The sequence below is a fragment of the Polypterus senegalus genome, chromosome 3 (genome assembly GCF_016835505.1).
Source record: "Polypterus senegalus isolate Bchr_013 chromosome 3, ASM1683550v1, whole genome shotgun sequence".
NCBI lineage: Eukaryota > Metazoa > Chordata > Cladistia > Polypteriformes > Polypteridae > Polypterus > Polypterus senegalus.
Genome location: NC_053156.1, coordinates 116,518,242 through 116,538,654, shown reverse-complemented (window position 1 = coordinate 116,538,654; position 20,413 = coordinate 116,518,242).

The following is a 20,413-nucleotide window of genomic DNA, read 5'->3' as shown; positions in this document are numbered from 1 at the left end:
TCAAAATACCTGCATAGAATTCTTTATAACAAAACATTTTTTCTGTCAATGTGCACTTTAAAAACACAGTAATCATAAAATAACACATAAAACACTGTACACAAAATTAAACTGGTAACACGCACAACATTTCTTACATTATTCATTCCCTGTAATTCTTTGATCTTTCATGCTAACATCTCAATAATAAAAACTTTAGTTGATGTTGCTGGAAGATGACAGGACTGGTAAGGTCTCAACATCACCTATCACACTCTGTCCTTGACAGCTGGCGGATGATGTTGAAAATTGTAAAGGACACACCTGCTTGAAATAAACCATAAGCGATGTCTGCTTCATGCACCGTTTGAGTTCCTAAAGGGTCTGGTAGCATAGAGGAGGTGAGTTGAGCTTGAGGTGATGATTGATGATGGGATCTGCATGGGATCTTTAGATAGCTGGTCACGGCTGACATCAGCTGCCGACATTCAAATCAAGTCAAGTTGGGGAGCATGCACTGGTACAATGCGTTGCCTCACCCACTACATGACAAAACAACTCAGGATCCTGGTTGGCAGCCCCCCAGGAAGACACACGGTCCAGTCCCACCCTCCAGAAATGACCCTCTATCTGCCACAGGCAGGTGTTATGTGGGAGACCCCTTGGCCTGGTCCAGCCACTCGGGTCCCTGACAATGCGGATCTTACAAGCTAGATCACCATCGGGGAAACACGCCACATGGCAGTAGTGCCGTAACTGACACTCCCTCACAATGCAGGTAATGTGCCTCATTTGGGACTCCATGAGCAAACGCTCATTTGACACACCAAGTCAAACCAACAGTACCCAAGGATTTTCAGGAGAGACACAGTACCAAAGGAGTCCAGTCTTTGTCTCAGGTAACTGGACAGCGCCCATGTCTTGCAACCATATAGCAAGACAGGAAGCACCAGGACTCTAAAGACTTGGACCTTCGTCCTTTTGCATAGATATCGGGAGTGCCACGCACCCTTCTCCAGCGACCTCATGACCCCCCATGCTCTCCCAATCCGTCTACTGACTTCATAGGAAGAGTCACCAGAGACATGAACGTCACTGCCAAGGTAAGTAAACCTCTCAACAAGGTTAATACTCTGTCCGCAAACAGACACACTGCTTATGGCAGTGGCCAAGAGGTCATTAAAGGCTGATGTTCCAATATGAAGTTTATCTATCACATTTATTTTCTCACTAAGCCATATTACTGACTTTGGATACTTGGTCTTAGAGCCTGAACAGCTAAAATTATGCTTTGAGGACATGATTGCACACAAAACTTGATTTTTTAAGCAAATGATGAAACAAATGCACTCTACTCTACAACTGTAGGGTGAAGAAGGCTAGGGAAGTACCTACTATGAAACTAGCTGATCCCCAGAATTCCACACTTGGCGCCTCTCCTTTTTTCCCCTACTCAAATGTTCACAGTTGCCAATGTGTAAGTAAAAATGAGGTTAAAAATAAAATTGTACAAATGCCTACACTCGTGAAAGTTAATCATGTGAACGTTGAGGATCGACAGCATCTTTAAACCTCACAAAATAAGAATACAAAAAATGAGAGTTCAGTATGAATGAGAATTTCAGTTTCTTATTTACATACAACCTAATTAGGATAATATACAAAGGTTCCAAATCTCACTTAACTTGAGTCGGGTTGCACAGCTTTGACTCCTCACTTTAATCAAAATGATTAAAAGGGCAGGCAGATGCTTTTTAGCTTAAATGACAATTTGATATGGCCATGACATTCAGAGAATCATGCAGAAAGTTCTTTTTGCATTCAAATTTCACAGTTGTAAAACTCAATATAATTTGTCTTTTCATCAAACAGAACCAATAAAGAATGCATACATTATATTATTGTAATGGCAGTTTTGTGTGTTTAACTGTTTCAAAGCTACTGTTTTTCATTTCTTCACATATTTTCCAAAAATATTATACAGTATATATATTTATATATATATATTTTTATATATATATTTACTTATTATATTTATTATTTTTCTGTTGATATAACAATGCATTGTATCATGGTATTTTTTGGATTGTGTTTGAAATAAGTGTGTCATCTCAAGCCTAATAAGATTATACAGTATGGAGAGGAGCATGAAAAATGCACATGGCCTCAGGCAGCTGTGTTAAATGTTCTGGTCATGGGTATGTGTATAAGTGTTCCCCACAATGGAGTCACACTTTGTTCAACACAAGCTCTTGTTGCTGGAACAGACCCTAACTCTCCAAAACCCTAACAACTGAATTAAAATGGGATGTATAAGTCCAATTGCAACACATTGTCTAGAATTTGTTAAGGTCTTGTTTTATAAGAGTAAATGACTAATAGGTGTATTTTTGCCGTACCTCAACTAAAATGTTTCTTGTACATTTTGTGGTAAACAATCAAAGAGTCAGTCAGTCAGTCAGTTAATTCTCAAGCTTGCTTAATTCAAATCATGTTAAGAAGGGAGGCTGGAGCCTATTCGAGCAGCACTAGACACTAAAGTAGAAATATACACATTATACGCACATTATCATAATGTTCAGTGAATAGGAGGACTCCTTAAAAATGTCACACTTTCTTGCAGGATGAGTTTTCAAATTTAGCACATAAGGTTCCTTATTTTGACATGTGAAGAGGACAATGATATTTTTACTTGCATGTGCTAATCAACATGTAACCATGCTCTCCAGTGTCATGATGAGTGATGTGCAATAACACATAAGACTACAGTGTCACAATGCTATAAAAAGACTTGCTTACCGAAACAATTAGTGTATGTTTCTGCACAAACTGTAAAACTAATACTGCAATTGTGATGCAATTTAACACATGAGAGTTTAGCAAAGTTAACATATAAAGGAGACTACTAAGTCAATATTAATTTGCTTAAAAGAAGCTGACCACCCCCTCTTTACAGCACACAATAGTGTAAAAAGAAAATTAGAGAAAAAAAGAAAAGCTGAGCCTAAAGGCAAAGCTCTCAGAATGAGATCCCGAGTACAAGCTGCAGAAATGAGGTTTCTTTGTAGATAGATACTGTAGATAGATAGATAGATAGATAGATAGATAGATAGATAGATAGATAGATAGATAGATAGATAGATACTTTAGGGTGTCTGGGCTAACACACCATGATAAAGTTAGAAGCTTAATGATTTGGGAGAGTCTAGGAGTAGAGTTACTGCTCCTCTGGATAGAGAGGAGCCAGCTGAGGTGTGGTGGGCCTGTGGTGGTGTGTCTCTCTCTAGAGCTGTTCCCGACACATCCCACTGGGCAGAGAGACCCTGCGACAGACCCAGGACACCCTGGATGGATCATATCTCTTGATTGGCTTCTTAGGAAGAGCACAAATCTGTAGCTGAGGACAGGGGAGACTGCGCTGACCTGCTTGGCCTACTGCCACTGCAACCCTCACCAAGAAAAGCAGTTGAGAAGATGACATGAGATGAGATAATGTCACGGTTTGGCTGTGGCTCCTTGGAGCAGGCTGCAGTAAAAATCAAACATTGCCTAATCAGTTTAGAAATACTATAAATATTATTTTGAAATAATGTTCAATATGGTAGAAACAATTAAACTTTTGAGTACAGAAATATATTATTGCTGAACTTCCTTATATATTTGCCTGTATCAAAAATCAGTTTCTTACCGGTACATTAAGTTACTGAGCAGCATTTTTGAAAGGGAAAAAGTGAACACATACTATCACATTTGAACATGTCATGTCATTTTCTAACCTGCCTAATCCAGACCAGGGTCGAGGAGGGTGCTGGAGCCTTTCCCATTTAGCAATAGGGTGCAAGGCAGGAATAAGCTCCAGGCAGGGTGCCAGTCCTTTGCAGGGCGAACACACAAACACACTCAAGGGCCAATTTAGCATCACCAATCCACCTAACTTGCATGCCTTTGGACTGTGGGAGGAAACTGGAGCACCCGAGGGAAATCCACGCAGACACTGGGAAAACATGGAAACTTCAGGCAGCAAAACCCTGGGATGTGAATCATGAACTCCTTACTACAAGGCAGCAGTGCTACCACTGCACCACCATGTCACCCACATTTGAATAGTACATCAGGGAAATATATTAAATATATACGTCTGACATCAGAGGAAATGTACAGTAATTAAGATAAACATATAGTTGTTTTAGTCAGTGGCAGGAAATTATTGCTAAATATCATGTGAAATGAGAGGGCAGTGTTTCCCTTATAATGGAAATTTCTAATGGTTAGAAATGAAGCACATTATAGTGGCAATTTGTGTATATATGTTAGTCTCTAATTTAGTTTCCATTTGGGTGACTAGTAGTCAAAGCAGTGTTTTGTCTGTTTAATGGGATACAGATTTCACTGAGAATTCCACTCTTGGTGGGACAGACCAACATTATTAATTTAATTCAGTCTAGGAGTACAGTATTCACAAAAAGAAAGGATGATGATGATGACATATATTTCCTTTATAATTTAACAGACCATGATCCTGTTTGTTCTGATCTTAATGTGCCTGTGGGCCAAGAGCTGCTCCTCTTTTGGAAGGTTCAGTCCTAACATTGCTACACTACATAAACTTTATGTTCTGTGGTTGGGGATTCAATTTCATCAAAGACTGACATACTACGACCCAAACAACCACTAGATGAAATTAATGTGCAGAGTGTTTACGTCAATTGATATCTAAGACAAAAGAAGGCTAAAGACAACTGTACTTCATGGTGTAATGAGACTGCACTACACCTGTCCTTGGTTGAACACGGCATCTTTTCTAGAAAGGTTTATCCTCATCTCCGTCATTATAAATATGATAATTCCAAAAAATGCTCAGTTGTTTTATAGGTGTTTCAATATGAAGCAAATAAATCACAGCCTTCACGTCCTATGATGGCTTACTCTTTATCATTAAATCATATGTACCTTTATTTTACCTAATGCAAACAATGCATGATGCAATTATTATTTATTGTTTCAATTTTCTATCTCATGAATTTCTTACAATCACCACACCCCTTCTTCCTACACGCACATTTTGAAAACATAATGCCAATCCAGCTACCACCTTTCAAACGGGAAATCCCCCTTAACTCACTTGGTCTCAAGTGAAAATATAGTTAGTAATATTTCACCACTCTTTGTTGTAGCTTTACAAGTTCTTTGTAATTTTAAACCTTACGGTCCCTTTTATGACTCTGTTATTATTCCTATACGTTTTATTGAATTTTTATTTTCAAATATATAGCTCAGCTACTGTACACGTGACTTTTTTTCTCCATATATAGCAAGAAAAAGTATTTGTACATAATTAGTACACAAAATGAGAGCTGGAGTGTCAAACTGTTTGTTCAATGGCTTGACCCCTTAACCGTAATGAATATACAGTATTTAAGCTCCTGTCAGAATATCCTAGCGTCAACATTATATGATTTCAATTTTTAAGATGTAACTTTAATTAACAAGAGGAGCAAAAAACAGATAGCACTGTAATCACAGAGCTCGAATGATAAGGAAGTCTAAGGCCAGGTTTATACTTCACGTGACGCAACACATGCTCCAGCGGATGCTCCTGCTATGCAAGCGTTTTACTGTTTATACTTGAGCGCATACTTTACGTAAATCTAGAGGAATACACCAGGTGGCAGTGTGAGATATTATCACAGTGAAAACAGGTTCGGCTTTGCTGTGTTGTGAATTGTCTGGAACACCCATTAAATTCCAATGACACATTACTTCAATATCTCTGAAAAGGATGTTTATTGATTAAATCCATCAATCCAAGGATGTGTCCATTCCAGCAAGCATTGGGCACGAGGCAGAAACAATCCCTACACAAGGAATCAGCTCATCACAAGGTGAATACAAGCACTCACATACACTACTGTAGTGTCATTTAGTATCACCAAATCTGAATATCTTTGGAAGGAAATCAGAGCACACTGTGGAAACCCAGCAGGAAAACATGCAAACTCCAGGCAGGGAATACCAGCGACGTGACTCCCTGTGAGACAGCAGTGCTACCACTCCGCCACCGTGTCACCTCCATGTGTGTAATTATTAGCAGTATTCATTATTTAAATGAAATGAACGATTTATCTGTAAAATGTAACATCATACTTTAATGCATTTCATCATGAAAGTGATATCAAATGTAAATCTAAGGATTCTAAATGTACAGAGAGTTGGAATATCATACATTTAATGTATTCTGTGTGGTGATTGCTGCTGTCAGGTCAGGAGGAAGCCCCAGAAAAAAAGACGATACAGAAGATGGTATGTGAGACTTTTAAAATGTATTGTGCCATTACGATCGGGAATATACGCTTGAATATAAAAGCACCACGAATGTTATCTATATGTCGGCATTTTGCTTCACCACATTGAACCATTCATCAAACATCGAAGCGTGCACATCGATTCCATAGCATCCTCAAAGCAGCTTTCTGTCACATGTAGATAGTAAACAGAGGCGCTGACGTCACATTCCAACTTTTAGCACACTGCACTCCCTGACTTTTTGCTGGTACTGCAACTTGCGCACGCATCGTATTCATTTCTGAGGACCTGCTCAGAGGATGTGAGAAATGAATGCTGGGAACGCATGGTAGCCATGATGAGTGAGTGTACGCATTCTGAGCTTGAAGTATAAACGAGCCCTTAACCATATTTCTGGTTGATTAAGTATACCTTTATTAATTAGTTTATAGAATTTTAAAATGAATGATCTTATGATGTCTCAAGCAAAATTACATAATAAATTAGTTTTCTGTTGTACAACAGTTGTATACATCATTGATAATGCACCTACATTTGTATTTTGAAATTCTCCTTTCAATACTCTCAATGTTTCAACTCACAGGATTGTGGGGTATTTTTAAAACTCAATACATTTGGGCACAATAAGCTACTTCATTTTTAAGCAAAGATTTTGTTTATTTCAAAATGCATGTGTCATATCCCATTATTTTACCTTTTTAATTGTGTATTCGGAGAATACTTGTGTACTGCTGGTTTGACTTTGTGTCGAATGAGTGGTTGCTCATGGAGTCCTGAATGAAGCACATTACCTGTATTGTGAGGGAACGTCAGTTACGGCACTACGGCCATGTGGTGTGATTCCCTGAGGATGATCTGGCTCTCAGGATCCTCATTGTTGAGGACTCAAGTGCCTGGACCAGGCCAAGGGGACACCCACGTAACACCTGGCTGTGGCAGATAGTGGGTCATTTCCAGAGGGTGGACTTTGTGTCTGCCTGGGGGGTTACCAACCAGGATTCCAAGCTGTTTCATCGTGTGGTGGGTGCAGCAACGCACTGTACCAGTGCATGCTCCCCAACCTGACCTGACCTGCACTGCCATTTTTTGGATTTTTTTGCCATTTGAGCCAACATTTGTGTACATTTTTCCTAGCCTTGGCCATAGTCTATTATCACACTTCTGGTATTTAAGATGATGGTGTTCTGATCTCTAATTTTCTGACTATATTCCTGGTAATTTTTTTTATTGTATTTGGGGTTTTTCAATGCCAGGATTTTGAATATTAGGTCAATAATGACATGTCTTCCTTATTTTAAAAGCATATACAGTATGCTATTTACATTTTGCTGCAACATTGTTTTATCTTCCTGATAGGCACCGCTATTTTAGAACCTTTTGTATTTACCTCTTCCTTGAAAACGTTTCCCAGAATACACTGTAATATGCTCATTTGTGATGTCATCAGAGTGACGGTTTAAAAGTCAACTTTGGCAGTGCTGGGATATCTAAGTTTGATAGATAAATCCTTGCTTTTCTGTGTTAAAGAATATTAATTTTTGGTGTTCTTGTTTTCTGAAACTCTTTCCTTGTTTTTTGACTCCGACTTTTGGTTCTCGTTTAAGTTTTGGTTCCTGGTTTAGATTTTTTTGCCCTCCCACTGACTATCGCTCTCCTGGTCATTTTTCTTTTATTATCTCTTGCAAGTCAATACTGTTGAAGAGGCATGCTCTGTAATCTTTGTGATTATTTCAAACAAGTCACTTGCGTGCCTTATATACTGTATATACACTATACAGTATATGTGTATTTTTTGCTTTTTTTCAGTTAGGGATCCTCATTTATTAGTTTGGCTTATTATACTTTTGATCCCTGATTTTACCTTAGTGTTTTGGCTTTGTAGTTAGTGATTGTTCTAGATATTGTTATAAAGTTTAGTGGCCTTTGACTATAAATTCTGTCTGCCTCAATGACCCTTCACAAGGTATTCAGTCACTGCAGTCACATTGACCTGAGCAGGCAACATTGTTGCTCTTTTATTTGTTCCTCCATTTCTGCATTTTTGGGTTTGCTTTTAAAACCCCATAGATTTAGACACTGTAATCAAAGTGATCAGATTAAAGAGAAGGAATGCATGTCTCAATTTGAAAGCGTTTACTTATTACTTGTTCCTACAGGGCAGCTAATTAAAGTAGTAGTTAAATGAAACAACCAAGTTCTTGTGAAATTCAGAATTCTACAATATTACAAATGATTTTTTTGCTCTCAATTGCTGCAGATCACACATATTTCCCTTCATTCTTGTTTATCATGGTGCTTGAGAGGAGCAACTATCTGGAACACTTGCTCACTCTCAAATAATCCCTTGATAAATGTAATTTGTAGTCACCTACAGTCATGTGGTAAGATGTTCAATAAATCCAGATCTAATTGGACCCCCATCAATTGCTTGAAATGAGTAGATTATGTTTTTGGACCAAAACAGAACTGATATAAAGATTCCATTGGCATCAGACTCTACAAACCTTTGATGTGTACTTTATTTTTAACAGATGTTGGGATGGTTAGGGAAACAAGTGTAAGAGGGGAGAAAAGTGCTTGAAAATGCCTGACTGTTAAACTAGGACATCCTAACTTCATTTGTACCAGCATGTGTGAAGTTAGAATATTAGATCATATACAACATTTAATTTTGGTTTTTGTTCTTCAACAACAGTTTACATATGGGAAGTCTTACTTCTTATATTAGGACATTTAAAATGTTCAACTAGTTTGGGGCTTCACGTAATACTTAATTCTGGGGTGTGTTTCTGGAGCTGTTTGGTGAAAATTAAAATATAATCAACAAATTTAAATATATTCAAAAATGTATTGTGACCTGCAGGGGGTGCACAGCCAAACCTGTCACAGACAGACACTGGACCCAAGCTGAGAAAAACATGTTTTTCTGGCTGTGGGAAATGCGTCCCTCATTTCCCATCTTCTCAGCACAGTTATAAGCACAATAAACAGCACACAGTAATGTCTCTTCTTCTCTGTTATTTTCATCTGCCTCTACTCCTCCTCCAACAAGCATTGTCCACCTCCTCCCGATTCTGGCTCCCCGAAAGGAGTGAGGCGGCTCCTTTTATAGAGCACCTGGAAGTGCTCCAGGTGTCCTGTGTTTCCTACAGCACTTCATGGCGGTACCCATGGAACCCAACAGGGCTGTACCAAATTCCAACTCACATGAAGGCCTGTGGGAGTCCATGGTGCCGCAGCAACAAAGGGGGACTGCCCTCTAGCATTCCAGTGAAGATAATGCCCTGAGCTTTTTCCCCCAGTCCTTCCATTACAGAGGTGTCCTGGCCAAGTAAGAACCCTAGCCTTCCTCCACAGTACTATATAAATGAACCTGGCTGATTAAAAGAAGTTTTCTGTTAGTGTTCTTCAGACTAGCATAACTGATTGAACAAGACATGTAGGGGGCCCCACCTGTAGGCCTAAATAAAGGGATAGCTATGTTTGAATTTCATATAAAAGTATGGCTCAGGGCTCTTCTTTATTTACAGAGCATTTTCCACAACACCAAGGGATCAGAATTTGAGACAAGCACATATCCTTAAAACCCCAGCAGAAAGCAAGCCTCTCAATCCATGACATTTAGATTAAACGTTTCTTACCACTTAATCCTGTAAAAATAAAAACTTGTATTTGCTGCCTTGGCATGCTTAAAAAGATTTACAAATTCCACTGGTGTTCAAGGTTCTTTACTTTCTGTTTGAGGGTTTCAGAACATGCAACCTGTTTTTCCCTTTTTCTGATATTCTGATGTCTATGTTTGAAATCAGACGAAAACTTTCTTCTAAGGTTTCCCCCACATCATGATGACAAGGTATATCATCTTTTAGCTCTTTTAGAAATTCTAAAATGAATGTGTTGTTTTACCAACCAGAGGTAACTGATTGATTTCTCAGTTTTAAATTGAGCAAAATGCTTGTTGCAACTGCTTTTGTTTCAGGAATATCAAAAACTAAAAAATCTAATCGAGAAATCTTCTTAAATTTTCAAAACCAGAGTAATTACTGTCATAAACAGAAGTCTCCCATTTCAAACAGAGAGCAAACAATAAACACTAAGATTTTTTTCTTTGCTTTAATTCAAGCACTTCTTTGAAATGAACTTAAGCATTTCCAATAACCACTAGGGTAGATCGAGTAACATCTGGGTGTAAAATGTGGGGCTCTTTAATAACTGCTTCAATCAATTACACTCCCTCATTCACTCACTTCTGCACACTCTCACCCAATCAGCCACTCCATTACATCAAAATTATGGTAGATGTACACAAGATAAGGAATGGACAAATAGCATGTTTATAGAATAATGTGATCTTCATGGACTAACCTTATTTGTCTTACCATGAGCATGTATTTACAGGTATTTTCTATTCATTACAAAATGCACAAACACTTCTTAAAATCAGTACTAATGATTATAATAAGATTATTCAGGATTACACAAAATGTTTTGTCACATCATAGTTTTCAAAGCACGTTTATCTGGAAGGTTCACAGCAGCGTACATACCTCAATACTTGGAATACTAACTAAATCAACTTTAGTTTGGAGTCAGCATATGGAGCCACACATTCTGCCACTTTTGTACAATACTCACACGTACAGATCAGGAATGGATTGTTGAGCAGACAAGTGTAGTAATGTCCATTAGAGGAAGAATGCAAATTCCTTTATCAGGGATACATATGGTGCTGCACTCAAAAAGTGACTGATTTTGCCTTCATTTGTAACTCGGTCATTCAAATTGGTGACACAAGGTATCAGTTACAATCATCATGCTCTCAAAGCAAACATAAATTACATGTTTTTATTTGGGCACTAATACAGAATGAGATGAATATACGATAACAAAATTCTTTTTTGCCTTGATAGAACAACATGATTTTCACTTTATTAAGTTAAACCATGCATTTGCAGAGTCTACATTATTTTAACATGACTGAAAATGTTGACAAAATGTGTTGGAGAAGGATGACTTGGAGCTAGAGACAAGGTGTGGCTGGATTCGATCCACAGGTTGCAAATTAATGATGCCAGCTCTAGAGAAGGATCAGAGGATAAGATATTATCAAAAAGCTTGCCAAAGTTCGATACTGAGAGCCAATTATATCGTTCACTTATGTCAAAATAGAAACCAAATTTGTCTATGAGGTTAAAGTCAGAAGAGAAGGAAGGGCAAAGCATACCAGCATTCCTCAGGACAGTCGTGACCACAGTAGCTGTGTGTGGCCTGACATGAATAGCCAGACATCGAGGAGATATGAGCAGAAGGCCTCTGACAGGTTGCCTTTCTTTTAAGTGCAGCAGCATAGATCTTTTACCTCAATGCTTTGTCACTAATGGGGGCAGTTTCAGTAGTGGTCCACCTGGCAGATCAATCACAATCCCTCAGAATTACCAGTATGGTGTGATCTGTGAAGGGTGATCAGATACTGAGTGGTGTTCAGTCCTGCTGTCAGGACCCAGCAGAGCAGTATATAGTGCCAAGGCACACTGGTACATGACATGGCTGTCTGTGGGATGCCCAGATGCCTTACTTCTGGAGACATACGATAACCACTATCCATGCAGGTGGCGTGATGGTAGTGCTGCTGATTTGCAGTAAGGAGATTGTGGGTTCACTTCCCGGGTCCTCCCTGCATGGAGAGTGCTTTGAGTAGGGAGAAAAGCGCTATATAAATGTGAAGAATTATTATTATTATACGGTGCATTATGTAACGTTCAGAAATCTGAGTGAGTCTAGCCTTTGTCTTGCTGTGGTTTAATCTTTGAATTTAAGGCAATTTTAAAGGTGATCTGATGCCACATTATTTCACCTGGACCTCATTGAGTAAAAGGGCACCCAATCAAGTTTCATGTGTTGGGAATTTGCAATTCTTCACTTCTCAATTTGGATTGCTGGTCAGAGGGCTAAATCACATTTTGTGAAAGTTCACAAATTAGAACTCTACTTTTCATTTACTGGAAAATGTATTTTGTTTCCTGAACTTATTATAAAATGTTTAAGTATGTTTTTTTAAAGTGATTGCACTTTTGAGTTGCAAAGATTATCATGTAAAAACATCATTTAAATAAAACATGTGTCTTTTATGCATATTATTGATTTGTACTGAAATTCACTAAGGAATATTATTATTACTTGCATTCTTTAATTGTTACTTATTCTTGCTTTTGCATGCCATATGATTTTATATGCAATTTATATATTTGCTTTCATTTTAAAAAAGTTGAATATATATATATATATATATATATATATATATATATATATATATATATATATATATATATATATATATATATATATATATATATGGCAGGGACCAAGGGAGCCAGCCTATCCACAGTGTTACCTCCGCTGGAACACTAGATGGTAGCCCCCCTGTGTTGCAGCGGTGCCTAGGTCTCCCGCAGGGCTTCATGGGAGTTGGAGTTTGGTGCTGCCCTGTTGGGATCCATGGGCACTGCCAGGGGGTACTGTAGCTGCTGCTGAGTCCTACAGAGCAGCTCTTCCGCCACACCCAGAAGTGCTGCCAGAAATTGGTCATCAAGCACCTGGAACACTTCAAGGTGCGTTATAAAAGGAGCCAGCAGCCTCTACTCTGGGAGCCAGAGTCAGGAGAAGGAGAACAATGCTTGACGGGGGAGAGTGAAAGAGAAAGAGAAGAAAAAGAAAGAAAGAAAAGGAGAAAGAAAAGAAGTGTATTGTGCTTTTGTACTGTGTGTTAGACTTGTGGGGAACAGGGAAGGCATTTCCCACAAGGGAAAAAAAAAATAAATCACGTGTGCTTTTATAACTGTGTCCTACATCTGTCTGTGTCAGGGTTGGCCTTTACGATATATATATTGCCACACATGTGTGAGCAGGAGGCAGCTAAAGGGCTCAAATAATTGTAATACCACGTCAGACCAGGGGGTGGTGGGGTGCACTGACTGACTTCCGGCCCCTGCCCCCATGATGACGTCACTTCCTCTGCAGATCTTTAAAACAGGACTATCGACCTACTGTATGCAAACGTTAAAGACGCATACAGCGCCACCCCGCTGCCTGCACTTGCGAAAGCAGATCATAACCTGGTTCTGCCTCAGCCTCAATACAAACCAAGAGTGAGGGCGCTACCTACAACTACACGCTCATTCAGGAAGTGGTCCCCTGAGGCAGAGCAGGCTCTGAGAGACTGCTTTGGAACTACAGACTGGGATATATTGCTTGGGTCACATAGTGAGAACATTGAAGAGGCTGTTGAATGCACAACTGATTACATCAACTTCTGTATGGACATTGTAGTTCCAGTAAGAACAGTATGCTGCTATGCTAACAACAAGCCATGGGTTACAAGTGACATCAAGGGCCTTTTGAACCAGAAGAAAAGGGCTTTTAAAGGTGGTGATCAGCATGAGCTCAAGCGCGTGCAGAAGGAACTCCGAGTCCAGCTCAGGCCTGCGAAAGAGCAGTACAGGAGAAAGCTGGAGCAGAAGTTGCAGAACAACAGCATGAAGGAAGTGTGGGATGGGATGAAGATTATCACTGGCTGCAGCTCGAAGCGGGGTGCCGCCATCGAGACAGACGTGGAGAGAGCAAACCAAATGAACAACTTCTTTAATAGGTTTGATCACAGTAACCCACTCTCACCTCTGAGTACTGCATCCTCCAACCATCCTTCTGCTGATACCAGCATAGGTGAGACATCCCCACCCACAATTACAGCAGCCCATGTGAGCAGAGAGCTGAAAAGACTTCGTGCCAGCAAAGCAGCGGGTCCAGATGGTGTATCGCCATGACTGCTGAAGGCATGTGCGTTGGAACTGGGGAGTCCTCTACAGCGCATCTTCAACCTGAGCCTGGAACAGGGAGAGTCCCAAGGCTTTGGAAAACATCTTGTATCACCCTGTCCCAAAGGTATCACGTCCTAGTGAGCTGAATGACTTCCGCCTGTTGCTCTGACGTCACATCTGATGAAGACCATGGAGCGGCTGCTGCTTCACCACCTGAGGCCACAGGTCCGCCACGCCTCGACCCTCTGCAGTTCGCATACCAGGAGAAGGTGGGAGCAGAGGATGCCATCATCTATATGCTACACCGATCCCTCTCCCACCTGGACAGAGGCAGTGGTGCTGTAAGAATTATGTTTTGGACTTCTCTAGCGCCTTCAACACCATCCAACCTCTGCTCCTTAGAGACAAGCTGACTGAGATGGGAGTAGACTCACACCTGGTGGCATGGATTGTGGACTATCTTACAGACAGACCTCAATATGTGCTCTTGGGAACTGCAGGTCTGACATTGTGTGCAGCAATACAGGGGCGCCGCAGGGGACTGTACTTTCTCCGGTCCTGTTCAATCTATATACATCAGACTTCCAATATGACTCGAGTCCTGCCACGTGCAAAAGTTCGCTGATGACACTGCTATTGTGGGCTGCATCAGGTGTGGGCAGGAGGAGGAGTACAGAAAGTTAATCAAAGACTTTGTTAAATGGTGCGACTCAAACCACTTACACCTTAACACCAGCAAGACCAAGGAGCTGGTGGTGGATTTTAGGAGGCCTAGGCCCCTCATGGACCCTGTGATCATCAGAGGTGACTGTGTGCAGAGGGTGCAGACCTATAAATATCTGGGAGTGCAGCTGGATGACAAATTGGACTGGACTGCCAATACTGATGCTCTATGTAAGAAAGGTCAGAGCAGACTATACTTTCTGAGAAGGTTGGCATCCTTCAACATCTGCAGTAAGATGCTGCAGATGTTCTACCAGACGGTTGTGGCGAGTGCCCTCTTCTAAGCAGTGGTGTGCTGGGGTGGCAGCATAAAGATGAAAGACGCCTCACGCCTGGACAAACTTGTTAAGAAGGCAGGCTGTATTGTAGGAGTAAAGTTGGACAGTTTAACATCTGTGGCAGAGCGACGGGCATTAAGCAAACTCCTGTCAATCATGAATAATCCACTGCATCCACTTAACAGGATCATCTCCAGGCAGATGAGTAGCTTCAGTGACAGACTGAGGAGATCGTTCCTCCCCCACACTATGCGACTCTTCAATTCCACCCGGGGGAGTAAATGCTAACATTAATTTTATTTTTATTTTTTAATTTTTTTCATTTTTATTACTATTTAATTTAATATTGTTTCTTTGTATCAGTATACTACTGCTGGATTATGTGAATTTTCCCTTGGGATTAATAAAGTATCTACAGTATCTATCTATCTATCTATCTATCTATCTATCTATCTATCTATCTATCTATCTATCTATCTATCTATCTATCTATCTATCTATCTAAACCACCATCTTGTCTTTATTGAACCAGCTCTGTTTTCGACTCAGTCTTGTGAATATTTCTATCTTACTATTTAACAATTTTGCAGCCAGGACATATTATACGATGTCTGGTGTTTTCATTTGTGACTATATATATATTGTCAGAGGTGGCTGGGCTGGCGACCCGGCCGGGACACCCAGGAGGACCGGAGGAGGGCTTGCGCCTTCCCCTGACCATCTGGGGGCGACCGCCCAGGTTCCTTTCGGGGCCACAGGTACAGAGCTTTAAAGCTCCACCCCGTAGGGGCCTGTGGTCGCCGCCAGGGGGCGTCCCCATGCCTTTGGAGCCCTGGACCTCAGCACTTCTACCACACCAGGAAGTGCTGGGGGGAAGAGGAGCAGGGACATCCGGAGTGCTTCCGGGGATACAGCCGGCACTTCCGCCACATGGGGGCCTGTCGGTGGGAGATTGCCGGGAAGCACCTGGAGCATATCCGGGTGTGAATAAAAGGGGCCGCCTCCCTTCATTCAAGGCAAGAGTCGGGAGCGGAGTAGACTGAGCTTGCTGGAGGAGGCAAGGAGGTGGCCTGAAGAGAGTAAGGCATTGTGTGGCCAGGGCTTTGGGGACTTTGGGGGTTTTGTGGTGCATTTATGGACATTATATTATTGTAAATAAACGTGTGGTGGGAAAATAAACGTGACTGCCTGTCTGTGTGACGGGCCAGCCTCCACAATATATATATAGAGAGAGACAGAGAAAGAGATTGAGAAAGAAAGAGAGAGAGATCCATAAAGGGAGAAAATGAGTCATGTATCTTAAAATACAGTAGTTATTTATTCCCAAGCTTTCGACAACCTGCCAGGTGTCATCATCAGAGGAAAATGATTAGACATACAGCAATCAAAGACAATATATAGCTGGAGAAGGTGGTGAAGGGTGGAGAAGGGTGAGGATCTATATATATAATTCACTAAGGCAAGACACCCATGAAAAGCACGCCAGAAGGTGCATGGATTCACTAAGCCACCGACAAGTAAGACACCTATCTATGGAGCACGCAGGAAGGAGCCACGCCCACCAACTCCAAGACCATTGGATATGACGACGACTTGCAGAGCCACGCCCACCAACTCGGATGTGACGACACAGAAAAAAACGGCGTCATTTATATTCGTCTGTCGTAGAGGCCACATGCACCTCCGAGTCTCGTTGACTGTTCATAGAGACATGTTTCTCACGGAGGTGAATCGCCATATGCAGCGTGTAAAACGGTTTGTGAGGGGTATCCCATGGGATCCTTAAAACAATCCTTTACAACTGAGGTTAAAACACAATGAAGTGAGCAGTCTTTAAAACCCAAGTTTTCGGTTACGACGCACGATCTCATGCACCATAGCAAACTGTTTTACACGCTTCTTACAGCAATTCGCATCCGCGACAAACATGCATCTTCTTAGATGCTTCTGCAGGAACACAGAAAGTCTACGTGAGTCACAGGTGCATCTGGACTGTGCAAAGACGACAACGACTCAAGTGACGAGTTGGAGGTGGGCACATGAACGATGGTGGTCCGCTAGTTTTCAGTCATGGACGATTGTCTGTTGGTTCATTCTGTGCATTGTTACAATGTTGCTTTTCTTGCTGATTTATTACATTACCGATTTTTCAAATGTTAATTTTCTCCCTGTGCTTAAAAATCATTAAAAAAACGGTCTGATTATGTGGTGTATGGTACGCCGCGGGTTGGTTAGTACATATATAAAATGCTAAGACTTGTCTGTTTATCACACAAAAACTGATATGATCTGATAACGCATAATATAACCCAAAATATGAGGTGACGGCACCTTACCCACGAAATTTGGTCACAACAAGCAGGACAGGAAAAGAACAGAGGCATGGCTTGCAAAAAAAGAAGTGCACCAACATCTGCTGGCAGTGAGGCGCATTGAATAGTATGGCTGATTGTTTCCATTGTAAATACAAGTCATACACTTTGAGCTCAATGACAGTCATACACACTGTTAAGGCATGATAAAGGTGATGGCACCCTCAGCAGAGTGCCCTAGGGTATTGTGTTTCATAAGAAGTGCATGAACCACCTTTCTTTGAGGACTGGAAGTTCGAGTGTTTCCATCCATCCATCCAACCCGCTATATACTGACTACAGGGGCACAGGGGTCTGCAGGAGCCAATCCTAGCCAACATAGGGCGCAAGGCAGGGAACAAATCCCGAGCAGTGTGCCAGCCCACCGCAGGACACACACACACAAACACACCCACACACCAAGCACACACTAGCGACAATTTAGGATCGCCAATTCACCTAACCTGCTTGTCTTTGGACTGTGGGAGTAAACCGGAGCACCCGGAGGAAACCCACGCAGACACAGGGAGAACATGCAAACTCTACACAGGGAGGACCCGGGAAGCAAACCCAGGTCTCCTAACTGTGAGGCAGCAGCGCTACCACCGCATCACCGTGCCGCCTCAAATGTTTCCAGATATTTATATTTTTTACTATATATTTTCATTACTTTGTTTAGTGATCTGTTTCTGCTGCACTATATTATTGCACTATGTACTATATTATTGATGTGTTTTTGGTTTTTCGGCACCAGCAGTGCTAGAGGATTTTTTTTTTAATTGTACTGCAAGGCATAAGGACGATAAATGTAATTAAAGTCTGTTTTTTTCCTAAGATTTCCTTTACGAACTTTCATTTCCTCTGACATATGGAGAAGTAATGTCCATGAATGCCTCTAAATGGCCCCAGTGAGACTGTGTTGGTGTCTACCCTGCAATGTACTAACATTCCATCTATGGCATGTTCTTGCCTTTTTCATGATGCTCACCGGAAAAAGTGGGTTCAGATAATGTATGACTACAGAGTCCTGCTAATCACTGGTTGGCATTACTCTTACATCTTCATTTCAAGACATGTGGTTTGTTTGTTGATAGGTTCTGCTTGTAATCTTTAATTTGCCAATAAGAGTTAAATACGTTAAGTATGGTTTAGCGGCCATCTGGAGGTTATCTATTATTTTGTCTGCTCACCGTGTGAGTATTTCTTTCATTCTTTTTAGGGGTACTGTAGATGGTACTGTCAAGTCCAGAAAATGTGTTGCCTTTTGAAAATATGACGCAAGGCTTTTTCGTTTGTGTATCTAAATCTTACCACATGATGAGTCCCCTCTTTAGGGTTGCCTCTATATGTAGTAGTGATGTAGCATACTGCTTTCTGTTTGCCCTGCTCATTCTATGTTAAAAGAAAAAAGGCAAACAGCAGTCAGACTTTAATTTTTTGAATGAAACAAAAAGAAACAGGGGTGTTATACAGCTAAACAGTCTTCACTCTAACTACCGTTCAATGTTCATACTGCATCTGACACCTTCACAGAAGAAGCAGATACTGTATGTGCGTTCCTGGGGTGCAATACTAACGTACTTCCCTTAACATCAAGGAAAGGAATATTACGAATTAACTAGATACATACAGAGGGCTGATCTTGAGGAAGTTCACAAACCACATTTGTAAATAAACAATAGGCTACAGTTGGAGAGACAGAGATCTAACAGGTTAAAAAAAGCAGAAACTTCAAGTGATGTGGAGCCATTTTAATTCACGCATCTGAGTTTACCTGTGTTTTTGATGTTGCGTAATGCAATTCATATCACACCAGTAAAATCGGTAACACTTAAGTTTAAGCACTGCAAAAATGTAACAAGATCTTAATATACATTTCTTTAGATCTTCTTACACTTAAAAAGCAACAGTAAAGTATTTATTCATCTCTGCAATGCAACCTACTAAAACATCTTCACTTCTGAGATGGCTTAACTGAAATGCATTTCCAGGGGGATAGGGAGCGTCGAGCCATAGGCACGACAGTATTTATCCCGACAGTATTTATCCCGATGTCTTCTGTCACACCTTGCCTGAAGTTTGTGGATATTTTTTAAAACTCAGTTGCAGGATGATTTTCATTTTGATATCATTGTTACTGACCTTTGACTACTGATCTGGGTTTCTGATGTGGCTTTGACACACATTTGTAGTGTTTTTAGTTTTTGACCAACACGCAAACATTTGTCCTCAAAGTATTCAGGTTTTTGTTTGTGGCTTGTATAATCAATGAGATACTCAGAACAATGCACCAACAATACTCTTTTTTATGGCAGTTGTCATTGGTCTCAGTCACCATTTGGGGCTGAGTAAGACCTAAAATATAATGGACTTGCACTCCTGAACCTCAGGTTGTCATGCTGCCTATCTCTTTACAGAGTCAACATGTTCTCCATTGACCCAGTTAGGAACTATTTGCTGCCTTCTGCTGGCTAGGAGATTTTTTGGTTTCTTCATAACTCTCCCTTTCCCCTTTTCATAAATAAAGGCTTAAGTATCCTTGGCTTTTGCTAGTATGCCTGCTCTCAAGTGTCTTCACGGTATTTCTCCAGCTTTTCCCCCATGGTGACAATCTGCCTCTATTGATCCAAGATATATTACTTCCAAGGTACGCAGTATCATGAGGAGCTAAAGAGCACTCCATCCTCTTCTCCATCCCTGCACGGGCATATGCAATTGTGTTTTTGTCGTTTTAGGTTTAGAGCCTCACTGGACTGTACCCCTAGCCTGGGCTAAAATGTTTAGTGCTCTGAGCAAGGAAAAAGGTGCTACAGAAATCTCTTATATATATTTCTTTTCTGGTTCGTCCTGATTCCACCTTCTGCCCACACACAGCTGACATGGCATTTCTCGATTCCTATTCGTCCTCTTCCAAACCCCTCCCCATGCTGCCAGCGGCTCCTCTTCAAAACCGATCCCGCCCACA